Source organism: Cyprinodon variegatus, unplaced genomic scaffold (assembly GCF_000732505.1).
Source record: "Cyprinodon variegatus isolate N-32 unplaced genomic scaffold, C_variegatus-1.0 Scaffold137, whole genome shotgun sequence".
NCBI lineage: Eukaryota > Metazoa > Chordata > Actinopteri > Cyprinodontiformes > Cyprinodontidae > Cyprinodon > Cyprinodon variegatus.
The window spans coordinates 1,094,403-1,109,629 of record NW_015150590.1 but is presented as its reverse complement, the minus strand read 5'-3'; the positions used below and the strand labels follow the sequence as shown (position 1 = coordinate 1,109,629).

Below are 15,227 nucleotides of genomic sequence, written 5' to 3'. Positions count from 1 at the left end.
GACGACACCAGTTTTAGCGTATCTGATTGATAACTGTACGTAGCAGAATTTAAAATGTATTAATTTTCTATGGAAATCTTTTCACATTTTTAAATTAATGCAAGTGTCCTATAAACTCTGTCACTATTGTTTCTTACTCATGCAACAATTTCATTCATTTGTCTTCATCTCATTTTTGTTTTGCTATTTATCCTCACATTTAGAATAGTTAGATAAATTTCCCCTTAGTGGTCAAATAGAATACATTCATTTTCCTTTATTCTAATTACCTCTGCCAAGGAGTTTAAGTTTTTAGGAGAGTTTGTTTGTTTGTCTGCGCTGCACAGGATAACTTGAAAAGTTATGAAGGGATTTTAATTACATTTTTAAAAAAGGTCCTCCTCGGTCTACACAACAATCTAAATTCTGGTGATGATCCACAGCATAATCGGGATGCAGGATTTTTTTTTAAAGGATTGTTTAACATAGGTTTGTGGAACAAGCAGTTCCCCTCCAACCAGAGGGTGGCAGCAGTGATTATTAACAGCATCGGACTCAAAGGAGTCCAGAAATAATAAACTGAAGACAAAAACACAGGAAAGGTGAGCCATGCCTTGCTCAAAGCCTTGATCTGCTGATAAAAGCAGAAAGCAGAGTGAATGAAGAAGGTGAGAGCAGAACAAACACCAGAGGCTGCAGACATAGGTTGAGCCTTATTCATAAACTTTATCAATATCAATCAATCAATCAATCAAACTTCTTTATTGTCAACTACAATTTACATTGCAATCGAAATTTCAGTTTCAGTACAACTGTTCATCACAATACGTCACATACATTTGGGTGCGGGGGCTGAGAGGGGGGAAATGGATTTATTGAGACCATACATGCCGCAGAACGCTGCCATGTGGCAGAACGGCTCATTCTTATGGCTTGCCAGGTTCCCACCGGTTACCTGGCTTACCAGGTCCCAGGCGGTTACCTATTGCACTGCCTTTATCTCTGTGGAAAGATAGGAGCCACATTGGGGTAGAGAGGGGGGGAAAAAGCATATTTCACACTTTATGCTTGAGAGGATAAAGTTTTCTGCACAAGAAAAGCACATGTAACACAAGACAGACATTTCAGCAGAGGGGTCACATCGGAGGCATAGTCACATGAAGTCAATCTGATATTTTGAGACATGTATAGTGTGTGTATGATGAGTGCGTTCAATTTGTCCCTGAGAGCTGACCACTTACACTTACAAACTTATGAAATGATTTTAAGTAAAATTTTACCGCAGGTTCACCTTATATGCAAAGGAACAATTCATTTTCATCTGGTAATGATTCAGATCATGTGTGAGTTTTAGCTATAGGTGTAAGTCACAATATGGGGCAAAATTTGATGCTTGGTGGAGGTTTGCAATTGTACAGCAACACATTTTGGCCAGATACAAGTTAGCAAAAAAAAATATATATATATATGTTGATTTAAACTTCCCTTTCTTTAAAGAAATAAAAAGTAAATTAGAGATAAGCTACGACTTGTATAGCTGTGAATTGCCCACCATTATTTCTTCGGACAAAAAGTAATTTATCAGCAAATGCTCTCACTTAAAGAGAGCAATGTTTTTTGTTTTGTTTTTTTCTCCTATTTTAAGTGGGCATAGATGAGCATCAAATGTGCTGTGTTCCAACTGGAGAAGTACTGCAGTAAATCCCTGCTATCTTGGAAGTAACTTTACTTGCTAGGTACACACAAACCAAGCACACAACAGCATACTTTGGTGCTTGAGTATTCAAAGTTGTAGCCAATGCTTGAAAACCTACCCTGAACTCCTGAATTTGCTTTGCTTCACAATCCACCAACTCTATGCTTATGCACTTTTTTCTACCACAGTTTGTTTTATCCACTAACTTTTGTTTAGTTGGTTGCGGGAAGCTTCTTCAGTAGTTACCTTTAATTTCTTATACCCATTTTGCAGTGTATTTATAGGTTTCTGTTGCACAACTGTCCATCCACTATTTTCCCTGAATGTTTGTTTGGGCCTAAATAAGACAAATTTATGTATTATTGATTTTTTAATTACTAATTTCATTATTCTTTCATTATAACTGAGAATATGGTTTTAGAATCTCTCTAATGTGGGATTCACTTGATATTTCATTTATGAAATTGAAATATCTAAAAGTGTGACTGAAGTTGTCCCTCTTGTCGTGTTTAAACTGTCTGGGTAGGCTACGTGCCATTTCACTGCTTGGATGACAATATAAACTTCTTTATTTTATGCTGATGTTTTTGTACAGAGAGCAAATACATTCCTGCCTTTACAGGAATCTAGTGACCACACCTATTTGCAAAGTAATGTATGATGTGGCCTCAACGAACATGTGAGCTCTTAGATCCCATTATCACGGACAGCCCATCCCTCCCACCACATCAGCCACAAAAACTTAAAACTCACCCCCCCACTTACTGGCATTCAAGACATTTAGTCAAGATCGTTCATTTTTTAACTTTTCATGTCGTTTCACTAGTGAGCTTAGCATTTCCTATAATCCGGAAATGGTATTCTGGCAGCAACTTAAAAGCAAAAGCAGACCAGCCTCGCAAAGCGTTTTGCCAGACTGGAGCCTGTAGCTTATATCTATGGGATTGTTTACAGTGAGGGGGAGCCACATATTTTTGTCGTCTGGTTAACTACAGAGAAAAAAAATGAATATGATCTGTAAATCTTTGTACAGTAAGAAGACGTAACAATGAAATTTCCTACTTAAAGGGTTTCTACATTTCCAGTAGAGCTTCTATTTTAAAAACACAGTGGGCAAATTATAGAAACCACTAAATGTGAGTGTTTTGGATGACGCTGGAGGAAACACACAAACTCCATACATGAGTGGCCAAGGAATAAACATTTTATAAACATATGTAACTAGTCCTATCAGTTTAAGCTTGACTCATCAGTCATAATTCCATATTGGTTTGACATGCAGAGGAGTCACAGCACAATGCTATTCATTTGAAAGTCAAACACACAACCAACAAGCTCATTTAATGCCCAGTGTATGGAAATCAGACATAAGGCAGCAGCCCTGGTTCACATCTGATATCTCCTTCTTACTGCTCTATCTGAGTATAAGACATGATAAAAGAATGTTTTAATCTTTATTCTCGTTTTGTTTGATCATCCACTTGCCACAAAAGTGGAACATAATTATAATTTTTTTTTTTTTAGCATTTTGCATGTCTGGATTATTTGGGACCTTTTCTTTATTTATACTTTAATCATTATCCTATTATTAAATCTACTGTTTTGTATCTTCCTCCGTTATGTTATCTATCTCATTTTCTAAAATTCTTTATGTCCTTTCTGTTTTAGTGTCCTCTCCTTTCTACTTCCTTCACTCATTCCCTACACATGTTTGTCTTTTTTATTGTGCCCTAATCTTTTTCTCACTTTCCTTTTATTATCTATCTATCTGTCCTTCCTTCCTTGTGTCCTGCCTCTCCACTTCCTTTATTGTTGCCTTTTACCTTACTTTAAATCTTTTCCTTATCAATTCTTTTTCATTGTTAACTTTGTTTTATTGTCCTTTCTTCTATCCCCCCTTTGTTGATAGTTTTCCCTCCTCTCTGTCCTTTGTTCCTTCCTTGTCCTTTTTCCTGCCTTTTGTTTTACTATCCCTTTCGTCTTACCTTCCTTTTCTCTCTTGTTTCTGTTCCCCCTTTTGCCACTTCTTTTTGATTTCCTTTCTTGTGCTGAAGCCCATTTCCCTCATGTCTTTCCTTGGTTTCTTCATTCTTGTCCTCCTGGTGTTCTCCCATCTTCCTTCCTCTATAGAATTTCTCTTGTATCTCATTTCCATCCTTCTTTTCTTTCATTCCTTGTTTCTTGCCAACCTCCATAAATCCATGCACCCACCCTACCATCTTCTGTCTCTTTTCAAGTTCCCCGCTATATGCAATCTCCACTTAGAGACATCTGACATAAAATTGAAATTAACTTTAGTGTCTTATATAATAAAGTACCCCTGAAAGTTCTCTCTTGAATTTTTATATGGCAAAATCTTTAGGAAGCCTGAAAAAAAATCCCTTCGCTTCTGTTCATGGTGATAAATTGTCAATATTAAAAGAGTCAGTCTGTTATGATGTACAGCCCAGGATGAGATCAGTGTTTGCTTCTTTTATTAATGGGTCAGTTTGGGATGATTACTCATCCCTAGGAGTTAACCGTTTCACACGGCAGCAATGCGTCAGTGTCCTCAGCTCGTTAACTCGGCGGCTCATCTCGATAAAACAATTACCTCGTCAAGAGGAGATGAGGCCTCGGGCATGTCGGTGGCTGACACTGGGCTAAGCCAGGCCGCTGAAAGCTGATCTTACGTCCCCTGAAGACACTTTGATTGTCATAATTGCTCCACTCAGAAACACATTAGTCACATCTGCAGTCGGTTGCCAGCAATAAAAGTGCCAGGGAGCATTCGGCTGCTTGCTCAGATGGTCATGGAAAATTAATCTGCTCAGACATTTAATATCTACCTCTGGCTTTTGCTGCTGAGGACAGAAATACCCCGATACTGATAGGGATAGGTTGGAAGTAGGGGGCACTAGTGTCTACCTTTGGACTGAAATGTAAAGACACAGTGCAAACACAGAGAAACAGTAAGACAGAGGATATAGTGGAACCCCAGAGGACTTTCCTACCAGAAGGAAAACCCATCCTCAAACAGACATAAAAGCACAGATGAGCTGCAAAGACAACTAAACCAGCTCCCACACATCCTCAACATGTCTGGCTCTTCACAAAAGCGTCACGTGGTGATATGTCCCTGCATGCTGCTGTGTGCCGCTACGAAGGGCGATTTCAAGCGTAAAGCCCAAAACAAACAGAGAAAATCTTCTCTTCACGAATAGGCAAGAGCTAAGGGCAGGAAAGGAAGTTTCTCTTTAATGTTATAGCTTTATGTAAGAAATGTTTGCTGTTTGCCATTAGCAACAGAAAGCGGTCTCAGAAGAATAACAAATTTCAGCTTATAAAAAAGTGTGTCCATGTATAGCCCATAATGTTCAATGCTGCTCTCTGCCAAGGGCACTCAATTGTTAGCCAAAACATAAGAGGCAATATAAAGTTGTTTTTTCATTGGGCCCCATATGTGTTGGTGCTTAACTTGTGCTTTACCTGTGATGAGCACAATCATTTGTTGCTAAACTACCTGGCTGTTTCTGTGTGCTTTTTTTATAGATAGCATCTATCTCTGGTCTATCAATTTGATCCCGTTTATCTACTCTAGCTTACCTAAGGCAATGGAAGAAGGGGCCCCTTATGACCACCCACTTAGCATATGTACTTGGTCAGGACTCCTATAGTTTGAATTAAGTCTTGGGGATACCCTTCTAAAAACGCCTTTCTAATGCAATTTAAAAAAACAGCTTTAGCTTATAAGTCTCAGTGTGGGGTAATAGAAACCAAAGAAACAGGTACAAAACTGGGAGGGTGCACAACCTGCCAAGACAATAGAGCAAGGCTCTTTCTAGCACCCTTACAAAAGGAGGACAGAAAGGTGTAAATAAGCTGCTGAGGTGCTCAGTTAAGAAAGCCCAAGTTGCTTTATTGTCAGTGTGTTGATTGTGTCTCTCATCTTCTTTTGGACATAGATTCCCTGTGGCATTCAGATCAGGAAAAGTTCCTCACTATTCAAAGAAAAACTGACTCCAAGAGTTGATATGTTCAAGAATCTTCAAAGCCATTCCTGGGGCATTATGCATGCTTCAATGCAAGTAAAGTGCATTTATGGGCCAATACTCTAACATCAACTAAGCCCTTGTTTCCTCTCAAAGATTGCATTATCTGAAATGACACAATAAAATCGTCGATTTCAAGGAATAATTGGGTCAGTGGCTATGGTGCTGCTAAGCCGACAGTAATGTAATTACAGCAGCATGGCAATCCCATCTTCCCCTCCTTCTGCTTCCAGCGGAAGACCCTCGGCACAATGCCACGGCCAATAAAAGATGAACCAGAGAACTGTCAAAGTGGACATAGGTTACATTAGTGGTTAACACCAGCAGACAGGGGGGCTTTCTTGTCTCCCTGCTTGGATCTCGACCAGCGGGGAATGACTGCTGCAGAGATCACAGACAGACTGAATGAGGAGCTTCTTTGTGCACATACCAGCTTTTTGTGTCTCACTTCTGTAGCATTTTTTTTTCTATAGGCTCCCTAAATACTGCCTGCTCTGTCTCCCTGTGACTCACACATACCATAAACACACACGCACTGCCATTGCATGGTTTCTCCTTCCGCAGATCATCTGACGCAGGCGTGCATAGATAAACTTTCCAACCCTGCAGTGTTTGTCAGAGTTCCCTTTTTTGCTTTCATGTTCCCACAGCAACATCATCCAACACTAGATTATCTGTAGGTTACATAAAACCTCTGCCTTTTGATATCCACAATCCCCCTCGGGCCAAACCTCCTGTGTATATGTATATTGATGCCACTAAACAACCAGAGGCTTTTACTAAAAGAACATGAATGCTCTGCTCCACCTATGTGACCAGATGGTTCAACACTACACTGTGCACATATCATCAATACCTGCACTGGAAAGATAACAGCGGCATAGCAAACAGTGGCAAAGACACCTACTGTGCTGTTGCAGAGAAACAACGTGCTTATGGAGTCCAAGAAAGGTCTAGTCTTGTCTTTTCTCCTCTAAAGTGAGCATCAGGAGGCTCGAGATCAGTGCTTGGAGATGGTAATAGGGACATATTCCAAAGATCAGGGCGGGATTAGCACTAATGCCTGCCGGGTTTATCTACAGTCACGTGGACAAACACCTGGCTGCAGTGTTGGTGGCTGTGTGTGTGTGTGTCAGTGTTAATCCATCTGACACCTCAAACTCAAGGGTTAGGCTAGCATGCTCTGAGAGAAGACAGGCGCCTCTTCCTCAATAAACCTGTCCCAAATGTCGGAGTAATGAGGGGAGAGAAAAGCATTGGGTTTTGCGACTCTGATCTGTCGGGTTGGCACTAAAAAAAGGGGTGCAGCATAACTTGGGTGACCTGAACCAGGACTGGATGTTCTAAGAGAATCCATTTCTTCTAATCCAGCTAAAAAGTTATGTTAAAATGTGTGGCAGTTTTATTGGCAAGCCACATGAGTTGGCTGGAACTCTGTCACACAGTAACCAAGGGATTATTAAAACAAAGCCTGGTGCTTGTTAGAGCGAGAGCTGCTGTTCATTATTTAGAAAACATCTTTTTAAACATTTTAACATGCATTTCACACATTCTTGTATAGTTTTTTCTACTTAGTGGCTAAGAAAGCTTAAATGTGTCCCTTCCTGTGGAAGAATTCTTTCTTATATGTTGACAAACAGTCTCGCAAACAACAGCACCACTGATTCTATTGCATGTGACATTATGTACATTTACTATATAACACTCAACTATTAGGTATATATCTTATATTGAAAATAACTGGCAAAGTCATCAGGTACAGAACGAGTTGCATGACAGTTGTAATTGAAAGTAGCTTTCCTTATTACTATTTTTGTTACTGAGATCAATGTTATGTGGGCTACTTTCTAAAGAAGAGTCCCTGAGCTGCTATTCTGGACCTTAATCTGTCCATGCCAGATCCTCTTTTAGCACAACAGAACTGACTCTAAACCCTTGTTAAACAGGTTGATGTTTCTGCCGCGCAAGGTTTGGTGACCATCTGCTACTCGCTGAACTGCACTTTCAAATGTTAGCAAAAACAAAGGCAAGAAACTAAAACACCTTTACAATTAGCCATCTTTACTTTACTTTATTCTTAGTTATTTTCAAAATTTGTCATACTTCACAGCAAGTTTTAACACTATTTATGGAAAACATTGTGACTTCTTAAACTCTTAAAAGCTGCTATACTTTGTAAGACAAAATGCTGGAACAGTTAAAGTGTGCAGAAGGCTAATACTGCATGGAGATGTTGACATGCTAGACACGGGCATGCTGCTGTAACTTGGACACATTTGACACATTTATGAAGTTATATACTTGTTTTTTTAAGTTGAAATTTTGACTTCAGAACAAAACAAAAACAGGAAGAAGTTGTCTTGTCTCTCTAAGTGAAACCTAGCCAATCGTTTGTCAGGGTTCTATTGAAGTGGCATTTGTCCCACCCACTGAGTTTAATGGCTGAAGCTGACGGTTTAAATTATCTCATGATGCATCTGCTGCAGATGCATCATGAAATAAGTAAATACAGAGTTTGACAAGGAAATATATATTTAAAGAAATTCATTTAAAAATCTTTAATGTCATAATTAAAAAGGTATATTTGATTTTTCAATGGCACAATCAATAATAACATTTTAGATTTCATAAATTAAATGTACATTTAACAGTTTAATTATGTATTAAATTAATAAATGGTGCATTTGTTTATTTAATAGTACATCATTTATTTAATATTACATTTCATTATTTTGCATTATTTTAAAACTATTTCATTCTTTATTAAATTTATAGCACATTTAACTGTTTAATGGTACTTTTAATGATTTCATTTTGCATTTAATAATTTCATGGTATGTATATTTATTTAATAATACATTTATACCTATTAGTTTATGCTAAGTTTAATCTTGTCTTCTTTAACCTTCTATACACAACAGGCCTATAGAAAAAAAAAACCCTGTCTATTGTTATAGAGTAAAGTACCATACTCATACTACATAATAAACAACCTTTGCTGTTGACACCATTTCTAGGGGAAGAAAACTTTTTCTTAATTTCATGTGTTTTTTGTGTTTAAGATGAGAAGGAAGCATGGAAATGTAAAACCCAATTTAAAGGAATTTATATGCTCTACGACTTGTAAAGACATGCCTGCAGCTAAGAGAGATGGCAAACATTTTTCAGTGTCTTCCTTTGGTGCTGTTATAGATCTTTCTGGAACAAGACTAATTTGGAAATGTTTATCGTTCTGTAAATCTGAAATAAGGGTTGATGTTCTATTTGTACTGTGTACTTAAAATGCTTATGCCAGCCGTGCTATGCTTGATAAAAAATAAGTAAAAAGATAAGTTGCTAAAGAATTTGGAATTTCAAGTATTGATAAAGTTGTTTTATTTTAAATACAAAATTGAAACAGATTTAAAGAACACTAGAAAAGAAAAGAAAAAATTTTTTGAAGGCTGTATCTTAACCTCCTTTTGTTTAAAGTGGAAAAAGAGAAATTTGAAATTCACCAAAATATTTACCGACGCGTTTAAATTTAAAGTCACAATGTGTAACTTGTGGCAACTAGGGGCACTAGACCTCTAACCTCCATGTTAATTCCCACTAAAGGCCACATGGGAAATTAAACAGCCTCCCTCTTTGTTATAGATTTTGATAGCAAACCACTTTGATAAACAGATTGATATACCATCGAGTTACTTAAAGATAAGGCCACATTCACCTCTCTAGATTAAATCATATGTCAGAGAAACAAACGTATGTCTGATCAGGTAAGTTTTTTTTTTAGCTGTTTTTTTATTTTGGTTTGCTCTTTGTGTTCAATGGGAGCTCACTCTGCTGTAAAGTGGCACCCTGGCTCAGATGAAAGAAAAAAATCCGCTATGGATCCGATTCACTCCAGTTACATAGGCAAGTTTTTCTAAAAGGGTCCAAATGCTGCATACTGACCTGAAAATCATACGCTATATTTCAAATAGATCAAAACTTACACAGAATCACAACAAACATGGAGACAAGATATCAGAAAACAAATCTTCATCTACACCTGTTTTAATGAGAGAGCAAAAAAACCCCAAAATGCTATGGAAAATGACCTTTCTCTGGCTACAGAGTAATATAGCTATTTCTTTACCCCTCTTTCAAGCATGCTATCCAGATGCTTGAAAAAATTATAATTGTTATAATTTTTTCCCTTTCTGTAGCTGCAGAACAAAATCATCTTCTTGGTAAAATATCTGTTTAAAAAAAGTAACAGTTGTGGTGCTCTCTTTTAGGATCAGGAATATCATTGTAAATAAACCTTAAAGTATATGAATGGTATGAGTAAAACCTAAATTTACCTTAACAATAGTAACATCCCCATATCAACTACTAAAATTGTACTGAACAGAACGACCTCAGATGTTTATTCTCCTCAACATCTTCTCTGATTGGGTCTCTTTTTAATTCTTTGTAGTCGGCCACAATATCATGTCTGATTTTCCCTTCCAAAAGCTATAACTACCCTTTTCTGAAGAGATTTGATAAATAGAGCCCCAACACAGCTTCTATTTAATTCTAGGATTAGTAAAGTATAAATGAAATGAGTATTTTGGAAAAGAGCCCGTTGTGGCAAGACCTCCAGGGAAGGAAAAATCTGTGCTGCTGCTGAGTCCGTTGATCTCACGTTTAGCTTCCTCCAGTCACAATCAGATTTGTCAGGTTATGAAAGTTGAATGCCTCAGTTGACTTTAAGCTTAACCTTGATCTGGCCTCCTGGGACACAGATAGATACAGCGTAATCTCTACGTATGATACAGGCTTAGCACAAAGTGGATCATCACTCTAGTAAAAATAATCCAAGAGGGTCTGATCAGGCTTACTGTTTTTCACAACTCATTTCATATTTTATCATCTCCATCCGCTTAATAAACCAATGACGCTCTGGCGTTATAAAAGGAAATGCAGAGGCTGGGAACAAAAATTAGTGGAGGACACTTAGCTGAATGCCTTTGTGGAAGAACCAGAGAGCGACTATGCATGAAAATGAGGCAAACAACCACACTGGTTGAGTGACAGAGAAAAGAAACTTCATTTCTGAAAAACAAAACTTGCCTGCCTGACTGGAGCAAAACAATTTCAATTGCCATTTCGTTTTTTGTTTGTTTATCCTCCAGCTCGGTGGCATACCCCCATTGTAATCAGTGGTCGCTGCTTTGCAAGCATTTCGTGCCAGCTGGGCTTCAGCACGCCGCTGTCATGCGGCTGCAGCGAGGGCCGCTTGTTGATACAGATAATCCAACGTGTGTTTTCTGCCACTCAGGCACTTAGAGAGGCATCTCTGTCAGCAGCACCTAACGCCTTCCCACATAAGCTGCCAGCTTAAACTAACAAAAGAAGATGCGCTGTCCTTACCGTTCGGCCTGCTAATCCAGACTTAGCTGCGTGGCGTTGGCTTCAGCTGACCTCCTCGGGCAAGTGCTGACTGGGTAAGTCCATCTTCATCACAGGTGAGAAGAAGAGGCAGGAGAACTGCTTTTTCCCATGAATTCTGCTACAGTTCCTTGGCCTTGCAAGTACGGGAGATGTCTTGACTTGATTCAAGTCCAGGATGTCTTATTCTTTAAAAGTATTTGCATTTCCATTGAAATCTTTTAAGTGGTGAAGATCAAAATCAACATTCCTTTAATTGCAAAAGCATGCCCTCTGTGATACTCAGATTGATCCATTCAAAAAGGAAAAGAGCTTGAAGGGACTTTAGGCTTTGCTTCAGAAAACGCCCGTCAACATGCCTCTTCGCAGAGAACTTTTTGCTCTTCTCTTTTGCAGTAAAAAAACAAAAACTTTAACCTAAAACAGAAGGAGAGAGCAGAGCTGAGGTGCAGTGGCATGCAATAAGCAGATCCCACAGATGTCTTAACTTTTATCCCATCTGTTGAAAAACTCTCTTCCTGTCAGAGCACTGTGTCTTCACTGATGGAAGGACAATGCACATCTTACCCTTTTTTCCAGCAGCAGGTCCTCTGTTCTGCTCCCAGGAGGGGAACTCTGCGGGTCGAAAGGATGGGTTTGGGTGAGGAGGGAGAGCGTGGTTACTCTAAGTGGAGCAGAGAGCTTCTTTCTGATGCCTCTGCCTGCGTCTCCCCCCCTCAAACTGTTGCTCCTCCTCCTCCATAGTTGTGCTTGTGGGCCGAGTCGGATTACTCCTGATATGTTAATCTTCCTGGCTCTAACTCCAGGAGCACTAAAGGATGCTTTGGCCTGAGCAGGAGCTTACATTCACCGTCTGCTGCAATGGAGTCTGTCACCTTAAGCAGGCAATTGGTAATAGCCTCAACTGGGCAGTTAGGGTCTGTTGAAGCAAGTGCTTTCCAGTCATTTGGGGGGGAATTAAGAAAGTTCACAACTGATTTAAAAGGTTATAAGACAAGATTAAAACATCTAAGCAGTTTTATTACAAAGCGAGTATTTCAAGATTCAATCTGCAGTTAGTTGGAGATAGAACCAAGGTTGATGTTGTTGAGGATCTCACATTTCCCTCCAATCCAGACCCGTGTTTCAGCCCGTGAGCCCTGGAGCAGCAAACGAGGAGCAGATGGTCGTGCTTTTGGAAGGTATCAGGCCGTCCAGACTGCAATCTAAATAAATACCCTGTTCCCAGAGGAAATGTGTCAGGTGCGCAGGGTCGGTAATGTATAAACAGAGTCCAACCTGTTTAGAGATGAGATAACTGATACACAAGATCTGAGAGGTTGCCAAATAAAAACTTCACAGGTGATGCTTTTGGGCAGCGTAAACCTTTTCACTTAAATCTGCACAAGAACCACATTTGGAGCCAGAGATGGTTAAATTAAAGTATTAGCCAGCAACACAACAGGAAATACATTATTTCTTAACAATTGTCTTATTCTAACAACATGAGTCATATGGACACACTCATCCCAACTGAACACAAATCACGGATTACAGGCAAAACTGTGGCTCAGTGTTTACTTTCTACGACTCATAGATGCTTTAGAACTGAGTGGGATCAAAATGGAAATACCAGAGGAATTTCCTGTCGGCTTTTAAGTTTGAATTAACTGAAACGAGGGACTTAAAAACTGGTGGTGCTTTCGTTGCCTGTAGTGACAGAAAAAATAATTTCAAACTTTCAAAGGTAATTATCAGCCAACGAGATGAGGCTCTCTTTCTACAAGTTCAAACACATAAATCTTTATTTCGAAAACTCCTGAGGAAAATAGTGTAGAGGAGAGGATTTTGGCTCTTTTCCTTAATAATTCTTGAGCATGATATTATACTGTTTATGGCAGGACATTAAACTAGGACTATAGGTGAAATTATACACTGTAGCAGGGATTATAAGTGAACAAAATGGTAATATAGATTAATTGGGGGGGAAACTGCCTCAGAGCGTAGTGGGTAATATTTAAAGAACTCCACATAAAACTAAAAAAAAAAAAAAAAAAAGAAAGAAAGAAAGACAGCTAGAAGGAGGTCAGGAATTACACCAATCCGAATTAAAGCGTATTTCAGATATAAAGAGGAAAACTGGAATGTGGCAAACACTTTGTGCACAATTGTAACTCCCCAGTTTATAACTGCTGCTGTCCATTTGCTGTTAACCAGCAGGGGAATATTAGGAGTTGAGGTTGAAGTTGTTGGGAAATCTCTGATTTTTATTTCATATAATTCAGACTTCAGGGGACTTCTGTTTATATCCTCCCACTATGAAAATGTTAACTTTGTAAAGCTGAATTGTACAATCCTTGAACCAAGCATGCATTTTAATTGATATTAATTAAACCTTTTATGAAAAGGTACTACGGCACCTAATCCCCAGGCTTTCTTGTGATTTTTCGATGTGTGCCCTTGTATGAGACCTCAGGGTTGATAAAAAAAAAAGGGAAGCTTGATTGTAATTGGAAAATACTTTGTAAGTTATGCCTATTAACAAATTAAAGTAGACTATTAGGTTATTTTCAATATAAACTGAAGCTGATGATTCTAAACCCGAAGGCTTCTGCAGATCTGCTGCAAGACAGATTGCTGCAGCGCATCCTTCCTACATGCAGCTAACAGCATCTAAGCAGCTCTTTGAAAAAGTCTGTGATATGAGCTTTAAAAAAAGATTTGATTTACCTTTGGGATTAATACAGAACTTTTGAATTCAATATACTTGAACTGCTGCTTTAAGTGGGAATATGGATTGAAATTGAATCAAATCTAAGTTGATTGAGGCGCTGTCCGCACAGAGATGAGTTTAGATTAGGATTACCAACTCTGTGAAAATTAAATAAAGGACATTTCTTGGCCAGGTATTATCTTCCACCCTACCAACATGAATTCATTTTTGCCTTTTATTGTGTTTGTGAATTGATTTAGCAAACATTTATGTCAAAGCTGAATTAAATTAGACACCAAATATTTTTTCTGAAAATGGGACATTATATATATATTTTTAAGGGACAATAAGCTTGCTTAGCTAAAAGCAAAATGCACTTTGCTATTAAGGTGTGATGATGACAGAAATCTAGGGTTTTGAGAAAGCAGAAACAATGATTTTTGGAATTAGGTCTAAGAGTAGAAAGATTTTAAAGCCAGATGCTTTGTTAAAAGATAACGTTCTAGCTCCACCTCTCTGCATTTGTATTGAATGGTTTGATGTGTTCCTGTCACAGTGCCACCAGTGTAGAAAACCAGCACTGTGCTACAGTGAAACACCTAAGCAATAGATCTGGTTGCTCTATGTATATGTGGCGTCCTTTTTAAATGAATCAATACATAGACAACTTATTAAAAAGGATTGGGAAACATTCTACAGCGCTCTAGGGGTTGCACATTTTTTACCAAATCTATTTTAAAAATATATTTTCTTCTCTGTGTGGATGCTAATTGAATATGCCAATTGTTCTGTAGTTACTTCTAGTATTTTTATGTTGACAAATCTATAGCTTTTTACAGTTGCTATTATTTTGTTTTAACAAGCAAGAAAAAATTTAGATTTTGAGTATGATGAAAATCTTCAAGTTTTCCAACATAAAATGCAGACTTCAGGAAAGTAATTTTTCTCCAACTTAAACATTTTGCTTACTGTACTGTAAATGTAAACCGGTTGTATGTGTGTAGTAAAAATGTGTATCACTCAGGTGGATCCTGGAGATGTTATTATTTATGGAGGAAATTCCTGCAATAAAAAATGCTTCCACCAATCTATTTTGTTTAAAGTACAGCAGAAACTAGCTGTGTGCGAGGAAATTAGGAACTTGATATTTTTCACAAGGTTGCAAATCAGCAGGTGCAAATCGCCTCAATCCCACAATTAAAACACAAAGCAAACAAGATTGTTCGTACTAACTTGGACATGAAAATCGGTTTGGGGCCAGAATAGAGCATGTAAACACATGACTTCCACTTAGCAGGGGAGGTCATGCTTTTGTAGCCTTGAAAGGGATCCATCCGCACAGAAACATTTCCTGACATCAAGCAGGAACATTTCTTCTCTATACATATTGTTCACAGATGTGTATGTGTTCGTAGCCCGGCCTTGGCAG

At 38.4% G+C, this 15,227-nt stretch overlaps 1 protein-coding gene across 1 annotated transcript in view; it reads right to left on the bottom strand.

The window, feature by feature from the left end:
- LOC107085921 (neurturin-like) overlaps positions 1 to 11,787 on the bottom strand; it is a 17,851-nt gene extending 6,064 nt beyond the window's left edge. The window contains exons 1-2 of the mRNA XM_015376577.1: positions 11,674 to 11,787; positions 11,089 to 11,523 (exon numbers count right to left, since the gene is read on the bottom strand). The gene's annotated coding sequence lies outside the window, so the exon portion shown is untranslated. The remainder of the gene's footprint in view (positions 1 to 11,088; positions 11,524 to 11,673) is intronic.
- Between the last annotated feature and the right edge of the window lie 3,440 nt (positions 11,788 to 15,227).